This window comes from Hyla sarda, chromosome 8 (genome assembly GCF_029499605.1).
Source record: "Hyla sarda isolate aHylSar1 chromosome 8, aHylSar1.hap1, whole genome shotgun sequence".
In the NCBI taxonomy this organism is placed as follows: domain Eukaryota; kingdom Metazoa; phylum Chordata; class Amphibia; order Anura; family Hylidae; genus Hyla; species Hyla sarda.
The window spans coordinates 114399354-114419507 of NC_079196.1; the positions used below are offsets into that span (position 1 = coordinate 114399354).

At 43.3% G+C, this 20154-nt stretch overlaps 12 pseudogenes; all 12 read left to right on the forward strand.

Moving 5' to 3' along the window:
* Nucleotides 1-174: 174 nt before the first annotated feature.
* On the forward strand, nt 175-438 carry LOC130286494 (U2 spliceosomal RNA; annotated as a pseudogene).
* Nucleotides 439-1938: 1500 nt separating this feature from the next.
* LOC130286495 (U2 spliceosomal RNA) lies at nt 1939-2202 on the forward strand (annotated as a pseudogene).
* A 1475-nt stretch (nt 2203-3677) lies between these two features.
* LOC130287996 (U2 spliceosomal RNA) lies at nt 3678-3942 on the forward strand (annotated as a pseudogene).
* A 1476-nt stretch (nt 3943-5418) lies between these two features.
* LOC130286496 (U2 spliceosomal RNA) lies at nt 5419-5682 on the forward strand (annotated as a pseudogene).
* Nucleotides 5683-7157: 1475 nt separating this feature from the next.
* LOC130288735 (U2 spliceosomal RNA) lies at nt 7158-7420 on the forward strand (annotated as a pseudogene).
* A 1482-nt stretch (nt 7421-8902) lies between these two features.
* LOC130286497 (U2 spliceosomal RNA) lies at nt 8903-9166 on the forward strand (annotated as a pseudogene).
* Nucleotides 9167-10639: 1473 nt separating this feature from the next.
* LOC130286499 (U2 spliceosomal RNA) lies at nt 10640-10903 on the forward strand (annotated as a pseudogene).
* Nucleotides 10904-12378: 1475 nt separating this feature from the next.
* On the forward strand, nt 12379-12644 carry LOC130288305 (U2 spliceosomal RNA; annotated as a pseudogene).
* A 1470-nt stretch (nt 12645-14114) lies between these two features.
* LOC130286500 (U2 spliceosomal RNA) lies at nt 14115-14378 on the forward strand (annotated as a pseudogene).
* A 1490-nt stretch (nt 14379-15868) lies between these two features.
* On the forward strand, nt 15869-16132 carry LOC130287707 (U2 spliceosomal RNA; annotated as a pseudogene).
* Nucleotides 16133-17613: 1481 nt separating this feature from the next.
* LOC130288746 (U2 spliceosomal RNA) lies at nt 17614-17876 on the forward strand (annotated as a pseudogene).
* A 1471-nt stretch (nt 17877-19347) lies between these two features.
* LOC130287997 (U2 spliceosomal RNA) lies at nt 19348-19612 on the forward strand (annotated as a pseudogene).
* The last annotated feature ends 542 nt before the right edge of the window (nt 19613-20154 follow it).

Genomic DNA, 20154 nt, shown 5'->3' on the forward strand with positions numbered 1-20154 from the left:
TTTTTTAAGTGATGATGTGGGTTTAGCCTGTGCTGTATGTATGTATGGGTGGCTGACTGCCACCCACCCAGAAAGTGTATGGGAGGCTGGTTGGCTGCCAGCCTTCCTTCCATTCCTATGAGTAATGTGAGTGCTCATGAAGGGGACATGGTTGGGTCCACCCCTTTCCCGGTTATCCCCTCTAGGCCTTTTGGCTTAGATCAAGTGTAAAAAAAGAAAGGATCTTGCGACAGATCGCATCCTGAGGCACGTTTTTTTTTGTGTGAATACTTGCACTTGGGTGACTTGTGAGCACATACTGATACATACGTTCCCTATCTGGGGACCATAAATTAAATGGATTTTTGAGAAAGGGAGCTGATTTGGAAGCTTGCTTCTGTCGCCCTATGCATTGACCCGATGTGGCAGTATCTTCGGGTAGTGAACAGTGCACCACCCCATTCCAGTGTTAAACAAGAAAGATTCTCATTTAATCCTCCGTGGGTGAGAATTTGAGTTTGAGAATTGGAGACCAAAATGATGAGTTGCACTGACTGGTTTATGAACGTCTATTCATTTAGCGTTTTAATGACCATGTTTGCACACTGATTGGTGTAAAAAAATAAAATAAAACTAAATAATAATAATCTAGCACACCTGTGCAGGTTTGACATGACATGACAGGTAGCTGTCTTGTGGGTGGTGCTGAATCCTGTTAAATGACATGAGGGTCTCATGCCTATACACAAGGGTGTGTCATTGCTGTTGCTTGACCATGCATTGGTTTCTGTGGTCAGTGAATGATAAAAACAAAATTTACCATCCATTGATGGATGGGAAATCCGCCATGAGGCATTTGTTTTTAGAAACTGCTGCTCACAACCAATGTTGCAATGGAGTGTCTCCATCTGCTGGTGGTATTGGAAAGGCATTAGTGCTATGACAGGGTCTGAAGAAGAAGAAGAAGAAGAAGAAGAAGAAGAAGAAGAAGAAGAAGAAGAAGAAGACGGAAAAAAATATATATAAAAAGAAAAAGAGAGAGAGAGAGAGAGACTGACTTAGTGAGCGAGTGAGTGAGAGAGTGAGAGTGAGTGAGAGTGAATGAGTGAGTGAGTGATTGAGTGAGTGAGTGAGTGAGTGAGAACAAATGAGTTAAAGCAAGTGAGTGAGAGAGATCGAATGAATGAAAGTCTGAATGACAGAAAGAAAAAAGGATGAAGAAAGAAGCATGAAGAAAAAAAAATGTATATGGAGTTGCTGACATGAGTGCAATCTACAAAGCCGTTGAGGCTGATCCTCATGGGAGGATTATTGCACCAGGACCCTTAGCACTTTTAAAATGCCATTCAATGCCACGGGCTAGATGTAAACTGCAGATGACCATGTTGTGGTAGTTACCATGGATACCCAAGTGATGTGTGAGCTAACACATAGGCCCAACAGATTCCAAGAAGGCCAGAATCACCAGCGGCACCACCATCGATTGTCAGGTCACCCGGATTCAGCAAATACCAGAGTCCAAAATGATGCAGGTTTATACTGTTAATTTTCAGTTTATCGTTACAGTTGGTGTTATTCCATGTCGGAAGGGACGCAGCTACAGCCAGTGGGGTAACTAGAGACAGGCAGGCAGCTATGTGCAACAAAGGTAGGCGTGTTGTTTTCATATGCAGATCTGAAATATTGTCTTATATGCAAGAGGAGGAGTGATGGGGGTTCAGGCAAAAGCCAGGCTATGGATTGCATTGCTAAATGCTCCATCAGAGTGCAATGGTCGCCTGTCCTTTTTTTAAGTGATGATGTGGGTTTAGCCTGTGCTGTATGTATGTATGGGTGGCTGACTGCCACCCACCCAGAAAGTGTATGGGAGGCTGGTTGGCTGCCAGCCTTCCTTCCATTCCTATGAGTAATGTGAGTGCTCATGAAGGGGACATGGTTGGGTCCACCCCTTTCCCGGTTATCCCCTCTAGGCCTTTTGGCTTAGATCAAGTGTAAAAAAAGAAAGGATCTTGCGACAGATCGCATCCTGAGGCACGTTTTTTTTTGTGTGAATACTTGCACTTGGGTGACTTGTGAGCACATACTGATACATACGTTCCCTATCTGGGGACCATAAATTAAATGGATTTTTGAGAAAGGGAGCTGATTTGGAAGCTTGCTTCTGTCGCCCTATGCATTGACCCGATGTGGCAGTATCTTCGGGTAGTGAACAGTGCACCACCCCATTCCAGTGTTAAACAAGAAAGATTCTCATTTAATCCTCCGTGGGTGAGAATTTGAGTTTGAGAATTGGAGACCAAAATGATGAGTTGCACTGACTGGTTTATGAACGTCTATTCATTTAGCGTTTTAATGACCATGTTTGCACACTGATTGGTGTAAAAAAATAAAATAAAACTAAATAATAATAATCTAGCACACCTGTGCAGGTTTGACATGACATGACAGGTAGCTGTCTTGTGGGTGGTGCTGAATCCTGTTAAATGACATGAGGGTCTCATGCCTATACACAAGGGTGTGTCATTGCTGTTGCTTGACCATGCATTGGTTTCTGTGGTCAGTGAATGATAAAAACAAAATTTACCATCCATTGATGGATGGGAAATCCGCCATGAGGCATTTGTTTTTAGAAACTGCTGCTCACAACCAATGTTGCAATGGAGTGTCTCCATCTGCTGGTGGTATTGGAAAGGCATTAGTGCTATGACAGGGTCTGAAGAACAGGGTCTGAAGAAGAAGAAGAAGACGGAAAAAAATATATATAAAAAGAAAAAGAGAGAGAGAGAGAGAGACTGACTTAGTGAGCGAGTGAGTGAGAGAGTGAGAGTGAGTGAGAGTGAATGAGTGAGTGAGTGATTGAGTGAGTGAGTGAGTGAGTGAGAACAAATGAGTTAAAGCAAGTGAGTGAGAGAGATCGAATGAATGAAAGTCTGAATGACAGAAAGAAAAAAGGATGAAGAAAGAAGCATGAAGAAAAAAAAATGTATATGGAGTTGCTGACATGAGTGCAATCTACAAAGCCGTTGAGGCTGATCCTCATGGGAGGATTATTGCACCAGGACCCTTAGCACTTTTAAAATGCCATTCAATGCCACGGGCTAGATGTAAACTGCAGATGACCATGTTGTGGTAGTTACCATGGATACCCAAGTGATGTGTGAGCTAACACATAGGCCCAACAGATTCCAAGAAGGCCAGAATCACCAGCGGCACCACCATCGATTGTCAGGTCACCCGGATTCAGCAAATACCAGAGTCCAAAATGATGCAGGTTTATACTGTTAATTTTCAGTTTATCGTTACAGTTGGTGTTATTCCATGTCGGAAGGGACGCAGCTACAGCCAGTGGGGTAACTAGAGACAGGCAGGCAGCTATGTGCAACAAAGGTAGGCGTGTTGTTTTCATATGCAGATCTGAAATATTGTCTTATATGCAAGAGGAGGAGTGATGGGGGTTCAGGCAAAAGCCAGGCTATGGATTGCATTGCTAAATGCTCCATCAGAGTGCAATGGTCGCCTGTCCTTTTTTTAAGTGATGATGTGGGTTTAGCCTGTGCTGTATGTATGTATGGGTGGCTGACTGCCACCCACCCAGAAAGTGTATGGGAGGCTGGTTGGCTGCCAGCCTTCCTTCCATTCCTATGAGTAATGTGAGTGCTCATGAAGGGGACATGGTTGGGTCCACCCCTTTCCCGGTTATCCCCTCTAGGCCTTTTGGCTTAGATCAAGTGTAAAAAAAGAAAGGATCTTGCGACAGATCGCATCCTGAGGCACGTTTTTTTTTTGTGTGAATACTTGCACTTGGGTGACTTGTGAGCACATACTGATACATACGTTCCCTATCTGGGGACCATAAATTAAATGGATTTTTGAGAAAGGGAGCTGATTTGGAAGCTTGCTTCTGTCGCCCTATGCATTGACCCGATGTGGCAGTATCTTCGGGTAGTGAACAGTGCACCACCCCATTCCAGTGTTAAACAAGAAAGATTCTCATTTAATCCTCCGTGGGTGAGAATTTGAGTTTGAGAATTGGAGACCAAAATGATGAGTTGCACTGACTGGTTTATGAACGTCTATTCATTTAGCGTTTTAATGACCATGTTTGCACACTGATTGGTGTAAAAAAATAAAATAAAACTAAATAATAATAATCTAGCACACCTGTGCAGGTTTGACATGACATGACAGGTAGCTGTCTTGTGGGTGGTGCTGAATCCTGTTAAATGACATGAGGGTCTCATGCCTATACACAAGGGTGTGTCATTGCTGTTGCTTGACCATGCATTGGTTTCTGTGGTCAGTGAATGATAAAAACAAAATTTACCATCCATTGATGGATGGGAAATCCGCCATGAGGCATTTGTTTTTAGAAACTGCTGCTCACAACCAATGTTGCAATGGAGTGTCTCCATCTGCTGGTGGTATTGGAAAGGCATTAGTGCTATGACAGGGTCTGAAGAAGAAGAAGAAGAAGAAGAAGAAGAAGACGGAAAAAAATATATATAAAAAGAAAAAGAGAGAGAGAGAGAGAGACTGACTTAGTGAGCGAGTGAGTGAGAGAGTGAGAGTGAGTGAGAGTGAATGAGTGAGTGAGTGATTGAGTGAGTGAGTGAGTGAGTGAGAACAAATGAGTTAAAGCAAGTGAGTGAGAGAGATCGAATGAATGAAAGTCTGAATGACAGAAAGAAAAAAGGATGAAGAAAGAAGCATGAAGAAAAAAAAATGTATATGGAGTTGCTGACATGAGTGCAATCTACAAAGCCGTTGAGGCTGATCCTCATGGGAGGATTATTGCACCAGGACCCTTAGCACTTTTAAAATGCCATTCAATGCCACGGGCTAGATGTAAACTGCAGATGACCATGTTGTGGTAGTTACCATGGATACCCAAGTGATGTGTGAGCTAACACATAGGCCCAACAGATTCCAAGAAGGCCAGAATCACCAGCGGCACCACCATCGATTGTCAGGTCACCCGGATTCAGCAAATACCAGAGTCCAAAATGATGCAGGTTTATACTGTTAATTTTCAGTTTATCGTTACAGTTGGTGTTATTCCATGTCGGAAGGGACGCAGCTACAGCCAGTGGGGTAACTAGAGACAGGCAGGCAGCTATGTGCAACAAAGGTAGGCGTGTTGTTTTCATATGCAGATCTGAAATATTGTCTTATATGCAAGAGGAGGAGTGATGGGGGTTCAGGCAAAAGCCAGGCTATGGATTGCATTGCTAAATGCTCCATCAGAGTGCAATGGTCGCCTGTCCTTTTTTTAAGTGATGATGTGGGTTTAGCCTGTGCTGTATGTATGTATGGGTGGCTGACTGCCACCCACCCAGAAAGTGTATGGGAGGCTGGTTGGCTGCCAGCCTTCCTTCCATTCCTATGAGTAATGTGAGTGCTCATGAAGGGGACATGGTTGGGTCCACCCCTTTCCCGGTTATCCCCTCTAGGCCTTTTGGCTTAGATCAAGTGTAAAAAAAGAAAGGATCTTGCGACAGATCGCATCCTGAGGCACGTTTTTTTTTGTGTGAATACTTGCACTTGGGTGACTTGTGAGCACATACTGATACATACGTTCCCTATCTGGGGACCATAAATTAAATGGATTTTTGAGAAAGGGAGCTGATTTGGAAGCTTGCTTCTGTCGCCCTATGCATTGACCCGATGTGGCAGTATCTTCGGGTAGTGAACAGTGCACCACCCCATTCCAGTGTTAAACAAGAAAGATTCTCATTTAATCCTCCGTGGGTGAGAATTTGAGTTTGAGAATTGGAGACCAAAATGATGAGTTGCACTGACTGGTTTATGAACGTCTATTCATTTAGCGTTTTAATGACCATGTTTGCACACTGATTGGTGTAAAAAAATAAAATAAAACTAAATAATAATAATCTAGCACACCTGTGCAGGTTTGACATGACATGACAGGTAGCTGTCTTGTGGGTGGTGCTGAATCCTGTTAAATGACATGAGGGTCTCATGCCTATACACAAGGGTGTGTCATTGCTGTTGCTTGACCATGCATTGGTTTCTGTGGTCAGTGAATGATAAAAACAAAATTTACCATCCATTGATGGATGGGAAATCCGCCATGAGGCATTTGTTTTTAGAAACTGCTGCTCACAACCAATGTTGCAATGGAGTGTCTCCATCTGCTGGTGGTATTGGAAAGGCATTAGTGCTATGACAGGGTCTGAAGAAGAAGAAGAAGAAGAAGGAGAAGAAGAAGAAGAAGAAGACGGAAAAAAATATATATAAAAAGAAAAAGAGAGAGAGAGAGAGACTGACTTAGTGAGCGAGTGAGTGAGAGAGTGAGAGTGAGTGAGAGTGAATGAGTGAGTGAGTGATTGAGTGAGTGAGTGAGTGAGTGAGAACAAATGAGTTAAAGCAAGTGAGTGAGAGAGATCGAATGAATGAAAGTCTGAATGACAGAAAGAAAAAAGGATGAAGAAAGAAGCATGAAGAAAAAAAAATGTATATGGAGTTGCTGACATGAGTGCAATCTACAAAGCCGTTGAGGCTGATCCTCATGGGAGGATTATTGCACCAGGACCCTTAGCACTTTTAAAATGCCATTCAATGCCACGGGCTAGATGTAAACTGCAGATGACCATGTTGTGGTAGTTACCATGGATACCCAAGTGATGTGTGAGCTAACACATAGGCCCAACAGAAGGCCAGAATCACCAGCGGCACCACCATCGATTGTCAGGTCACCCGGATTCAGCAAATACCAGAGTCCAAAATGATGCAGGTTTATACTGTTAATTTTCAGTTTATCGTTACAGTTGGTGTTATTCCATGTCGGAAGGGACGCAGCTACAGCCAGTGGGGTAACTAGAGACAGGCAGGCAGCTATGTGCAACAATAGGCGTGTTGTTTTCATATGCAGATCTGAAATATTGTCTTATATGCAAGAGGAGGAGTGATGGGGGTTCAGGCAAAAGCCAGGCTATGGATTGCATTGCTAAATGCTCCATCAGAGTGCAATGGTCGCCTGTCCTTTTTTTAAGTGATGATGTGGGTTTAGCCTGTGCTGTATGTATGTATGGGTGGCTGACTGCCACCCACCCAGAAAGTGTATGGGAGGCTGGTTGGCTGCCAGCCTTCCTTCCATTCCTATGAGTAATGTGAGTGCTCATGAAGGGGACATGGTTGGGTCCACCCCTTTCCCGGTTATCCCCTCTAGGCCTTTTGGCTTAGATCAAGTGTAAAAAAAGAAAGGATCTTGCGACAGATCGCATCCTGAGGCACGTTTTTTTTGTGTGAATACTTGCACTTGGGTGACTTGTGAGCACATACTGATACATACGTTCCCTATCTGGGGACCATAAATTAAATGGATTTTTGAGAAAGGGAGCTGATTTGGAAGCTTGCTTCTGTCGCCCTATGCATTGACCCGATGTGGCAGTATCTTCGGGTAGTGAACAGTGCACCACCCCATTCCAGTGTTAAACAAGAAAGATTCTCATTTAATCCTCCGTGTTTGAGAATTGGAGACCAAAATGATGAGTTGCACTGACTGGTTTATGAACGTCTATTCATTTAGCGTTTTAATGACCATGTTTGCACACTGATTGGTGTAAAAAAATAAAATAAAACTAAATAATAATAATCTAGCACACCTGTGCAGGTTTGACATGACATGACAGGTAGCTGTCTTGTGGGTGGTGCTGAATCCTGTTAAATGACATGAGGGTCTCATGCCTATACACAAGGGTGTGTCATTGCTGTTGCTTGACCATGCATTGGTTTCTGTGGTCAGTGAATGATAAAAACAAAATTTACCATCCATTGATGGATGGGAAATCCGCCATGAGGCATTTGTTTTTAGAAACTGCTGCTCACAACCAATGTTGCAATGGAGTGTCTCCATCTGCTGGTGGTATTGGAAAGGCATTAGTGCTATGACAGGGTCTGAAGAAGAAGAAGAAGAAGAAGAAGAAGAAGAAGAAGAAGAAGAAGAAGACGGAAAAAAATATATATAAAAAGAAAAAGAGAGAGAGAGAGAGAGAGACTGACTTAGTGAGCGAGTGAGTGAGAGAGTGAGAGTGAGTGAGAGTGAATGAGTGAGTGAGTGATTGAGTGAGTGAGTGAGTGAGTGAGAACAAATGAGTTAAAGCAAGTGAGTGAGAGAGATCGAATGAATGAAAGTCTGAATGACAGAAAGAAAAAAGGATGAAGAAAGAAGCATGAAGAAAAAAAAATGTATATGGAGTTGCTGACATGAGTGCAATCTACAAAGCCGTTGAGGCTGATCCTCATGGGAGGATTATTGCACCAGGACCCTTAGCACTTTTAAAATGCCATTCAATGCCACGGGCTAGATGTAAACTGCAGATGACCATGTTGTGGTAGTTACCATGGATACCCAAGTGATGTGTGAGCTAACACATAGGCCCAACAGATTCCAAGAAGGCCAGAATCACCAGCGGCACCACCATCGATTGTCAGGTCACCCGGATTCAGCAAATACCAGAGTCCAAAATGATGCAGGTTTATACTGTTAATTTTCAGTTTATCGTTACAGTTGGTGTTATTCCATGTCGGAAGGGACGCAGCTACAGCCAGTGGGGTAACTAGAGACAGGCAGGCAGCTATGTGCAACAAAGGTAGGCGTGTTGTTTTCATATGCAGATCTGAAATATTGTCTTATATGCAAGAGGAGGAGTGATGGGGGTTCAGGCAAAAGCCAGGCTATGGATTGCATTGCTAAATGCTCCATCAGAGTGCAATGGTCGCCTGTCCTTTTTTTAAGTGATGATGTGGGTTTAGCCTGTGCTGTATGTATGTATGGGTGGCTGACTGCCACCCACCCAGAAAGTGTATGGGAGGCTGGTTGGCTGCCAGCCTTCCTTCCATTCCTATGAGTAATGTGAGTGCTCATGAAGGGGACATGGTTGGGTCCACCCCTTTCCCGGTTATCCCCTCTAGGCCTTTTGGCTTAGATCAAGTGTAAAAAAAGAAAGGATCTTGCGACAGATCGCATCCTGAGGCACGTTTTTTTTTGTGTGAATACTTGCACTTGGGTGACTTGTGAGCACATACTGATACATACGTTCCCTATCTGGGGACCATAAATTAAATGGATTTTTGAGAAAGGGAGCTGATTTGGAAGCTTGCTTCTGTCGCCCTATGCATTGACCCGATGTGGCAGTATCTTCGGGTAGTGAACAGTGCACCACCCCATTCCAGTGTTAAACAAGAAAGATTCTCATTTAATCCTCCGTGGGTGAGAATTTGAGTTTGAGAATTGGAGACCAAAATGATGAGTTGCACTGACTGGTTTATGAACGTCTATTCATTTAGCGTTTTAATGACCATGTTTGCACACTGATTGGTGTAAAAAAATAAAATAAAACTAAATAATAATAATCTAGCACACCTGTGCAGGTTTGACATGACATGACAGGTAGCTGTCTTGTGGGTGGTGCTGAATCCTGTTAAATGACATGAGGGTCTCATGCCTATACACAAGGGTGTGTCATTGCTGTTGCTTGACCATGCATTGGTTTCTGTGGTCAGTGAATGATAAAAACAAAATTTACCATCCATTGATGGATGGGAAATCCGCCATGAGGCATTTGTTTTTAGAAACTGCTGCTCACAACCAATGTTGCAATGGAGTGTCTCCATCTGCTGGTGGTATTGGAAAGGCATTAGTGCTATGACAGGGTCTGAAGAAGAAGAAGAAGAAGAAGAAGAAGACGGAAAAAAATATATATAAAAAGAAAAAGAGAGAGAGAGAGAGAGACTGACTTAGTGAGCGAGTGAGTGAGAGAGTGAGAGTGAGTGAGAGTGAATGAGTGAGTGAGTGATTGAGTGAGTGAGTGAGTGAGTGAGAACAAATGAGTTAAAGCAAGTGAGTGAGAGAGATCGAATGAATGAAAGTCTGAATGACAGAAAGAAAAAAGGATGAAGAAAGAAGCATGAAGAAAAAAAAATGTATATGGAGTTGCTGACATGAGTGCAATCTACAAAGCCGTTGAGGCTGATCCTCATGGGAGGATTATTGCACCAGGACCCTTAGCACTTTTAAAATGCCATTCAATGCCACGGGCTAGATGTAAACTGCAGATGACCATGTTGTGGTAGTTACCATGGATACCCAAGTGATGTGTGAGCTAACACATAGGCCCAACAGATTCCAAGAAGGCCAGAATCACCAGCGGCACCACCATCGATTGTCAGGTCACCCGGATTCAGCAAATACCAGAGTCCAAAATGATGCAGGTTTATACTGTTAATTTTCAGTTTATCGTTACAGTTGGTGTTATTCCATGTCGGAAGGGACGCAGCTACAGCCAGTGGGGTAACTAGAGACAGGCAGGCAGCTATGTGCAACAAAGGTAGGCGTGTTGTTTTCATATGCAGATCTGAAATATTGTCTTATATGCAAGAGGAGGAGTGATGGGGGTTCAGGCAAAAGCCAGGCTATGGATTGCATTGCTAAATGCTCCATCAGAGTGCAATGGTCGCCTGTCCTTTTTTTAAGTGATGATGTGGGTTTAGCCTGTGCTGTATGTATGTATGGGTGGCTGACTGCCACCCACCCAGAAAGTGTATGGGAGGCTGGTTGGCTGCCAGCCTTCCTTCCATTCCTATGAGTAATGTGAGTGCTCATGAAGGGGACATGGTTGGGTCCACCCCTTTCCCGGTTATCCCCTCTAGGCCTTTTGGCTTAGATCAAGTGTAAAAAAAGAAAGGATCTTGCGACAGATCGCATCCTGAGGCACGTTTTTTTTTGTGTGAATACTTGCACTTGGGTGACTTGTGAGCACATACTGATACATACGTTCCCTATCTGGGGACCATAAATTAAATGGATTTTTGAGAAAGGGAGCTGATTTGGAAGCTTGCTTCTGTCGCCCTATGCATTGACCCGATGTGGCAGTATCTTCGGGTAGTGAACAGTGCACCACCCCATTCCAGTGTTAAACAAGAAAGATTCTCATTTAATCCTCCGTGGGTGAGAATTTGAGTTTGAGAATTGGAGACCAAAATGATGAGTTGCACTGACTGGTTTATGAACGTCTATTCATTTAGCGTTTTAATGACCATGTTTGCACACTGATTGGTGTAAAAAAATAAAATAAAACTAAATAATAATAATCTAGCACACCTGTGCAGGTTTGACATGACATGACAGGTAGCTGTCTTGTGGGTGGTGCTGAATCCTGTTAAATGACATGAGGGTCTCATGCCTATACACAAGGGTGTGTCATTGCTGTTGCTTGACCATGCATTGGTTTCTGTGGTCAGTGAATGATAAAAGCAAAATTTACCATCCATTGATGGATGGGAAATCCGCCATGAGGCATTTGTTTTTAGAAACTGCTGCTCACAACCAATGTTGCAATGGAGTGTCTCCATCTGCTGGTGGTATTGGAAAGGCATTAGTGCTATGACAGGGTCTGAAGAAGAAGAAGAAGAAGAAGAAGAAGAAGAAGACGGAAAAAAATATATATAAAAAGAAAAAGAGAGAGAGAGAGAGAGACTGACTTAGTGAGCGAGTGAGTGAGAGAGTGAGAGTGAGTGAGAGTGAATGAGTGAGTGAGTGATTGAGTGAGTGAGTGAGTGAGAACAAATGAGTTAAAGCAAGTGAGTGAGAGAGATCGAATGAATGAAAGTCTGAATGACAGAAAGAAAAAAGGATGAAGAAAGAAGCATGAAGAAAAAAAAATGTATATGGAGTTGCTGACATGAGTGCAATCTACAAAGCCGTTGAGGCTGATCCTCATGGGAGGATTATTGCACCAGGACCCTTAGCACTTTTAAAATGCCATTCAATGCCACGGGCTAGATGTAAACTGCAGATGACCATGTTGTGGTAGTTACCATGGATACCCAAGTGATGTGTGAGCTAACACATAGGCCCAACAGATTCCAAGAAGGCCAGAATCACCAGCGGCACCACCATCGATTGTCAGGTCACCCGGATTCAGCAAATACCAGAGTCCAAAATGATGCAGGTTTATACTGTTAATTTTCAGTTTATCGTTACAGTTGGTGTTATTCCATGTCGGAAGGGACGCAGCTACAGCCAGTGGGGTAACTAGAGACAGGCAGGCAGCTATGTGCAACAAAGGTAGGCGTGTTTTTTTCATATGCAGATCTGAAATATTGTCTTATATGCAAGAGGAGGAGTGATGGGGGTTCAGGCAAAAGCCAGGCTATGGATTGCATTGCTAAATGCTCCATCAGAGTGCAATGGTCGCCTGTCCTTTTTTTAAGTGATGATGTGGGTTTAGCCTGTGCTGTATGTATGTATGGGTGGCTGACTGCCACCCACCCAGAAAGTGTATGGGAGGCTGGTTGGCTGCCAGCCTTCCTTCCATTCCTATGAGTAATGTGAGTGCTCATGAAGGGGACATGGTTGGGTCCACCCCTTTCCCGGTTATCCCCTCTAGGCCTTTTGGCTTAGATCAAGTGTAAAAAAAGAAAGGATCTTGCGACAGATCGCATCCTGAGGCACGTTTTTTTTTTTGTGTGAATACTTGCACTTGGGTGACTTGTGAGCACATACTGATACATACGTTCCCTATCTGGGGACCATAAATTAAATGGATTTTTGAGAAAGGGAGCTGATTTGGAAGCTTGCTTCTGTCGCCCTATGCATTGACCCGATGTGGCAGTATCTTCGGGTAGTGAACAGTGCACCACCCCATTCCAGTGTTAAACAAGAAAGATTCTCATTTAATCCTCCGTGGGTGAGAATTTGAGTTTGAGAATTGGAGACCAAAATGATGAGTTGCACTGACTGGTTTATGAACGTCTATTCATTTAGCGTTTTAATGACCATGTTTGCACACTGATTGGTGTAAAAAAATAAAATAAAACTAAATAATAATAATCTAGCACACCTGTGCAGGTTTGACATGACATGACAGGTAGCTGTCTTGTGGGTGGTGCTGAATCCTGTTAAATGACATGAGGGTCTCATGCCTATACACAAGGGTGTGTCATTGCTGTTGCTTGACCATGCATTGGTTTCTGTGGTCAGTGAATGATAAAAACAAAATTTACCATCCATTGATGGATGGGAAATCCGCCATGAGGCATTTGTTTTTAGAAACTGCTGCTCACAACCAATGTTGCAATGGAGTGTCTCCATCTGCTGGTGGTATTGGAAAGGCATTAGTGCTATGACAGGGTCTGAAGAAGAAGAAGAAGAAGAAGAAGACGGAAAAAAATATATATATAAAGAAAAAGAGAGAGAGAGAGAGAGACTGACTTAGTGAGCGAGTGAGTGAGAGAGTGAGAGTGAGTGAGAGTGAATGAGTGAGTGAGTGATTGAGTGAGTGAGTGAGTGAGTGAGAACAAATGAGTTAAAGCAAGTGAGTGAGAGAGATCGAATGAATGAAAGTCTGAATGACAGAAAGAAAAAAGGATGAAGAAAGAAGCATGAAGAAAAAAAAATGTATATGGAGTTGCTGACATGAGTGCAATCTACAAAGCCGTTGAGGCTGATCCTCATGGGAGGATTATTGCACCAGGACCCTTAGCACTTTTAAAATGCCATTCAATGCCACGGGCTAGATGTAAACTGCAGATGACCATGTTGTGGTAGTTACCATGGATACCCAAGTGATGTGTGAGCTAACACATAGGCCCAACAGATTCCAAGAAGGCCAGAATCACCAGCGGCACCACCATCGATTGTCAGGTCACCCGGATTCAGCAAATACCAGAGTCCAAAATGATGCAGGTTTATACTGTTAATTTTCAGTTTATCGTTACAGTTGGTGTTATTCCATGTCGGAAGGGACGCAGCTACAGCCAGTGGGGTAACTAGAGACAGGCAGGCAGCTATGTGCAACAAAGGTAGGCGTGTTGTTTTCATATGCAGATCTGAAATATTGTCTTATATGCAAGAGGAGGAGTGATGGGGGTTCAGGCAAAAGCCAGGCTATGGATTGCATTGCTAAATGCTCCATCAGAGTGCAATGGTCGCCTGTCCTTTTTTTAAGTGATGATGTGGGTTTAGCCTGTGCTGTATGTATGTATGGGTGGCTGACTGCCACCCACCCAGAAAGTGTATGGGAGGCTGGTTGGCTGCCAGCCTTCCTTCCATTCCTATGAGTAATGTGAGTGCTCATGAAGGGGACATGGTTGGGTCCACCCCTTTCCCGGTTATCCCCTCTAGGCCTTTTGGCTTAGATCAAGTGTAAAAAAAGAAAGGATCTTGCGACAGATCGCATCCTGAGGCACGTTTTTTTTTGTGTGAATACTTGCACTTGGGTGACTTGTGAGCACATACTGATACATACGTTCCCTATCTGGGGACCATAAATTAAATGGATTTTTGAGAAAGGGAGCTGATTTGGAAGCTTGCTTCTGTCGCCCTATGCATTGACCCGATGTGGCAGTATCTTCGGGTAGTGAACAGTGCACCACCCCATTCCAGTGTTAAACAAGAAAGATTCTCATTTAATCCTCCGTGGGTGAGAATTTGAGTTTGAGAATTGGAGACCAAAATGATGAGTTGCACTGACTGGTTTATGAACGTCTATTCATTTAGCGTTTTAATGACCATGTTTGCACACTGATTGGTGTAAAAAAAAAAAATAAAACTAAATAATAATAATCTAGCACACCTGTGCAGGTTTGACATGACATGACAGGTAGCTGTCTTGTGGGTGGTGCTGAATCCTGTTAAATGACATGAGGGTCTCATGCCTATACACAAGGGTGTGTCATTGCTGTTGCTTGACCATGCATTGGTTTCTGTGGTCAGTGAATGATAAAAACAAAATTTACCATCCATTGATGGATGGGAAATCCGCCATGAGGCATTTGTTTTTAGAAACTGCTGCTCACAACCAATGTTGCAATGGAGTGTCTCCATCTGCTGGTGGTATTGGAAAGGCATTAGTGCTATGACAGGGTCTGAAGAAGAAGAAGAAGAAGAAGAAGAAGAAGAAGAAGAAGAAGACGGAAAAAAATATATATAAAAAGAAAAAGAGAGAGAGAGAGAGACTGACTTAGTGAGCGAGTGAGTGAGAGAGTGAGAGTGAGTGAGAGTGAATGAGTGAGTGAGTGATTGAGTGAGTGAGTGAGTGAGTGAGTGAGAACAAATGAGTTAAAGCAAGTGAGTGAGAGAGATCGAATGAATGAAAGTCTGAATGACAGAAAGAAAAAAGGATGAAGAAAGAAGCATGAAGAAAAAAAAATGTATATGGAGTTGCTGACATGAGTGCAATCTACAAAGCCGTTGAGGCTGATCCTCATGGGAGGATTATTGCACCAGGACCCTTAGCACTTTTAAAATGCCATTCAATGCCACGGGCTAGATGTAAACTGCAGATGACCATGTTGTGGTAGTTACCATGGATACCCAAGTGATGTGTGAGCTAACACATAGGCCCAACAGATTCCAAGAAGGCCAGAATCACCAGCGGCACCACCATCGATTGTCAGGTCACCCGGATTCAGCAAATACCAGAGTCCAAAATGATGCAGGTTTATACTGTTAATTTTCAGTTTATCGTTACAGTTGGTGTTATTCCATGTCGGAAGGGACGCAGCTACAGCCAGTGGGGTAACTAGAGACAGGCAGGCAGCTATGTGCAACAAAGGTAGGCGTGTTGTTTTCATATGCAGATCTGAAATATTGTCTTATATGCAAGAGAAGGAGTGATGGGGGTTCAGGCAAAAGCCAGGCTATGGATTGCATTGCTAAATGCTCCATCAGAGTGCAATGGTCGCCTGTCCTTTTTTTAAGTGATGATGTGGGTTTAGCCTGTGCTGTATGTATGTATGGGTGGCTGACTGCCACCCACCCAGAAAGTGTATGGGAGGCTGGTTGGCTGCCAGCCTTCCTTCCATTCCTATGAGTAATGTGAGTGCTCATGAAGGGGACATGGTTGGGTCCACCCCTTTCCCGGTTATCCCCTCTAGGCCTTTTGGCTTAGATCAAGTGTAAAAAAAGAAAGGATCTTGCGACAGATCGCATGCTGAGGCACGTTTTTTTTTGTGTGAATACTTGCACTTGGGTGACTTGTGAGCACATACTGATACATACGTTCCCTATCTGGGGACCATAAATTAAATGGATTTTTGAGAAAGGGAGCTGATTTGGAAGCTTGCTTCTGTCGCCCTATGCATTGACCCGATGTGGCAGTATCTTCGGGTAGTGAACAGTGCACCACCCCATTCCAGTGTTAAACAAGAAAGATTCTCATTTAATCCTCCGTGGGTGAGAATTTGAGTTTGAGAATTGGAGACCAAAATGATGAGTTGCACTGACTGGTTTATGAACGTCTATTCATTTAGCATTTTAATGACCATGTTTGCACACTGATTGGTGTAAAAAAATAAAATAAAACTAAATAATAATAATCTAGCACACCTGTGCAGGTTTGACATGACATGACAGGTAGCTGTCTTGTGGGTGGTGCTGAATCCTGTTAAATGACATGAGGGTCTCATGCCTATACACAAGGGTGTGTCATTGCTGTTGCTTGACCATGCATTGGTTTCTGTGGTCAGTGAATGATAAAAACAAAATTTACCATCCATTGATGGATGGGAAATCCGCCATGAGGCATTTGTTTTTAGAAACTGCTGCTCACAACCAATGTTGCAATGGAGTGTCTCCATCTGCTGGTGGTATTGGAAAGGCATTAGTGCTATGACAGGGTCTGAAGAAGAAGAAGAAGAAGAAGAAGAAGAAGAAGAAGACGGAAAAAAATATATATAAAAAGAAAAAGAGAGAGAGAGAGAGACTGACTTAGTGAGCGAGTGAGTGAGAGAGTGAGAGTGAGTGAGAGTGAATGAGTGAGTGAGTGATTGAGTGAGTGAGTGAGTGAGTGAGTGAGGAGAACAAATGAGTTAAAGCAAGTGAGTGAGAGAGATCGAATGAATGAAAGTCTGAATGACAGAAAGAAAAAAGGATGAAGAAAGAAGCATGAAGAAAAAAAAATGTATATGGAGTTGCTGACATGAGTGCAATCTACAAAGCCGTTGAGGCTGATCCTCATGGGAGGATTATTGCACCAGGACCCTTAGCACTTTTAAAATGCCAGCCACGGGCTAGATGTAAACTGCAGATGACCATGTTGTGGTAGTTACCATGGATACCCAAGTGATGTGTGAGCTAACACATAGGCCCAACAGATTCCAAGAAGGCCAGAATCACCAGCGGCACCACCATCGATTGTCAGGTCACCCGGATTCAGCAAATACCAGAGTCCAAAATGATGCAGGTTTATACTGTTAATTTTCAGTTTATCGTTACAGTTGGTGTTATTCCATGTCGGAAGGGACGCAGCTACAGCCAGTGGGGTAACTAGAGACAGGCAGGCAGCTATGTGCAACAAAGGTAGGCGTGTTGTTTTCATATGCAGATCTGAAATATTGTCTTATATGCAAGAGGAGGAGTGATGGGGGTTCAGGCAAAAGCCAGGCTATGGATTGCATTGCTAAATGCTCCATCAGAGTGCAATGGTCGCCTGTCCTTTTTTTAAGTGATGATGTGGGTTTAGCCTGTGCTGTATGTATGTATGGGTGGCTGACTGCCACCCACCCAGAAAGTGTATGGGAGGCTGGTTGGCTGCCAGCCTTCCTTCCATTCCTATGAGTAATGTGAGTGCTCATGAAGGGGACATGGTTGGGTCCACCCCTTTCCCGGTTATCCCCTCTAGGCCTTTTGGCTTAGATCAAGTGTAAAAAAAGAAAGGATCTTGCGACAGATCGCATCCTGAGGCACGTTTTTTTTGTGTGAATACTTGCACTTGGGTGACTTGTGAGCACATACTGATACATACGTTCCCTATCTGGGGACCATAAATTAAATGGATTTTTGAGAAAGGGAGCTGATTTGGAAGCTTGCTTCTGTCGCCCTATGCATTGACCCGATGTGGCAGTATCTTCGGGTAGTGAACAGTGCACCACCCCATTCCAGTGTTAAACAAGAAAGATTCTCATTTAATCCTCCGTGTTTGAGAATTGGAGACCAAAATGATGAGTTGCACTGACTGGTTTATGAACGTCTATTCATTTAGCGTTTTAATGACCATGTTTGCACACTGATTGGTGTAAAAAAATAAAATAAAACTAAATAATAATAATCTAGCACACCTGTGCAGGTTTGACATGACATGACAGGTAGCTGTCTTGTGGGTGGTGCTGAATCCTGTTAAATGACATGAGGGTCTCATGCCTATACACAAGGGTGTGTCATTGCTGTTGCTTGACCATGCATTGGTTTCTGTGGTCAGTGAATGATAAAAACAAAATTTACCATCCATTGATGGATGGGAAATCCGCCATGAGGCATTTGTTTTTAGAAACTGCTGCTCACAACCAATGTTGCAATGGAGTGTCTCCATCTGCTGGTGGTATTGGAAAGGCATTAGTGCTATGACAGGGTCTGAAGAAGAAGAAGAAGAAGAAGAAGAAGAAGAAGAAGAAGACGGAAAAAAATATATATAAAAAGAAAAAGAGAGAGAGAGAGAGAGACTGACTTAGTGAGCGAGTGAGTGAGAGAGTGAGAGTGAGTGAGAGTGAATGAGTGAGTGAGTGATTGAGTGAGTGAGTGAGTGAGTGAGAACAAATGAGTTAAAGCAAGTGAGTGAGAGAGATCGAATGAATGAAAGTCTGAATGACAGAAAGAAAAAAGGATGAAGAAAGAAGCATGAAGAAAAAAAAATGTATATGGAGTTGCTGACATGAGTGCAATCTACAAAGCCGTTGAGGCTGATCCTCATGGGAGGATTATTGCACCAGGACCCTTAGCACTTTTAAAATGCCATTCAATGCCACGGGCTAGATGTAAACTGCAGATGACCATGTTGTGGTAGTTACCATGGATACCCAAGTGATGTGTGAGCTAACACATAGGCCCAACAGATTCCAAGAAGGCCAGAATCACCAGCGGCACCACCATCGATTGTCAGGTCACCCGGATTCAGCAAATACCAGAGTCCAAAATGATGCAGGTTTATACTGTTAATTTTCAGTTTATCGTTACAGTTGGTGTTATTCCATGTCGGAAGGGACGCAGCTACAGCCAGTGGGGTAACTAGAGACAGGCAGGCAGCTATGTGCAACAAAGGTAGGCGTGTTGTTTTCATATGCAGATCTGAAATATTGTCTTATATGCAAGAGGAGGAGTGATGGGGGTTCAGGCAAAAGCCAGGCTATGGATTGCATTGCTAAATGCTCCATCAGAGTGCAATGGTCGCCTGTCCTTTTTTTAAGTGATGATGTGGGTTTAGCCTGTGCTGTATGTATGTATGCGTGGCTGACTGCCACCCACCCAGAAAGTCTATGGGAGGCTGGTTGGCTGCCAGCCTTCCTTCCATTCCTATGAGTAATGTGAGTGCTCATGAAGGGGACATGGTTGGGTCCACCCCTTTCCCGGTTATCCCCTCTAGGCCTTTTGGCTTAGATCAAGTGTAAAAAAAGAAAGGATCTTGCGACAGATCGCATCCTGAGGCACGTTTTTTTTTTGTGTGAATACTTGCACTTGGGTGACTTGTGAGCACATACTGATACATACGTTCCCTATCTGGGGACCATAAATTAAATGGATTTTTGAGAAAGGGAGCTGATTTGGAAGCTTGCTTCTGTCGCCCTATGCATTGACCCGATGTGGCAGTATCTTCGGGTAGTGAACAGTGCACCACCCCATTCCAGTGTTAAACAAGAAAGATTCTCATTTAATCCTCCGTGGGTGAGAATTTGAGTTTGAGAATTGGAGACCAAAATGATGAGTTGCACTGACTGGTTTATGAACGTCTATTCATTTAGCGTTTTAATGACCATGTTTGCACACTGATTGGTGTAAAAAAATAAAATAAAACTAAATAATAATAATCTAGCACACCTGTGCAGGTTTGACATGACATGACAGGTAGCTGTCTTGTGGGTGGTGCTGAATCCTGTTAAATGACATGAGGGTCTCATGCCTATACACAAGGGTGTGTCATTGCTGTTGCTTGACCATGCATTGGTTTCTGTGGTCAGTGAATGATAAAAACAAAATTTACCATCCATTGATGGATGGGAAATCCGCCATGAGGCATTTGTTTTTAGAAACTGCTGCTCACAACCAATGTTGCAATGGAGTGTCTCCATCTGCTGGTGGTATTGGAAAGGCATTAGTGCTATGACAGGGTCTGAAGAAGAAGAAGAAGAAGAAGAAGAAGAAGACGGAAAAAAATATATATA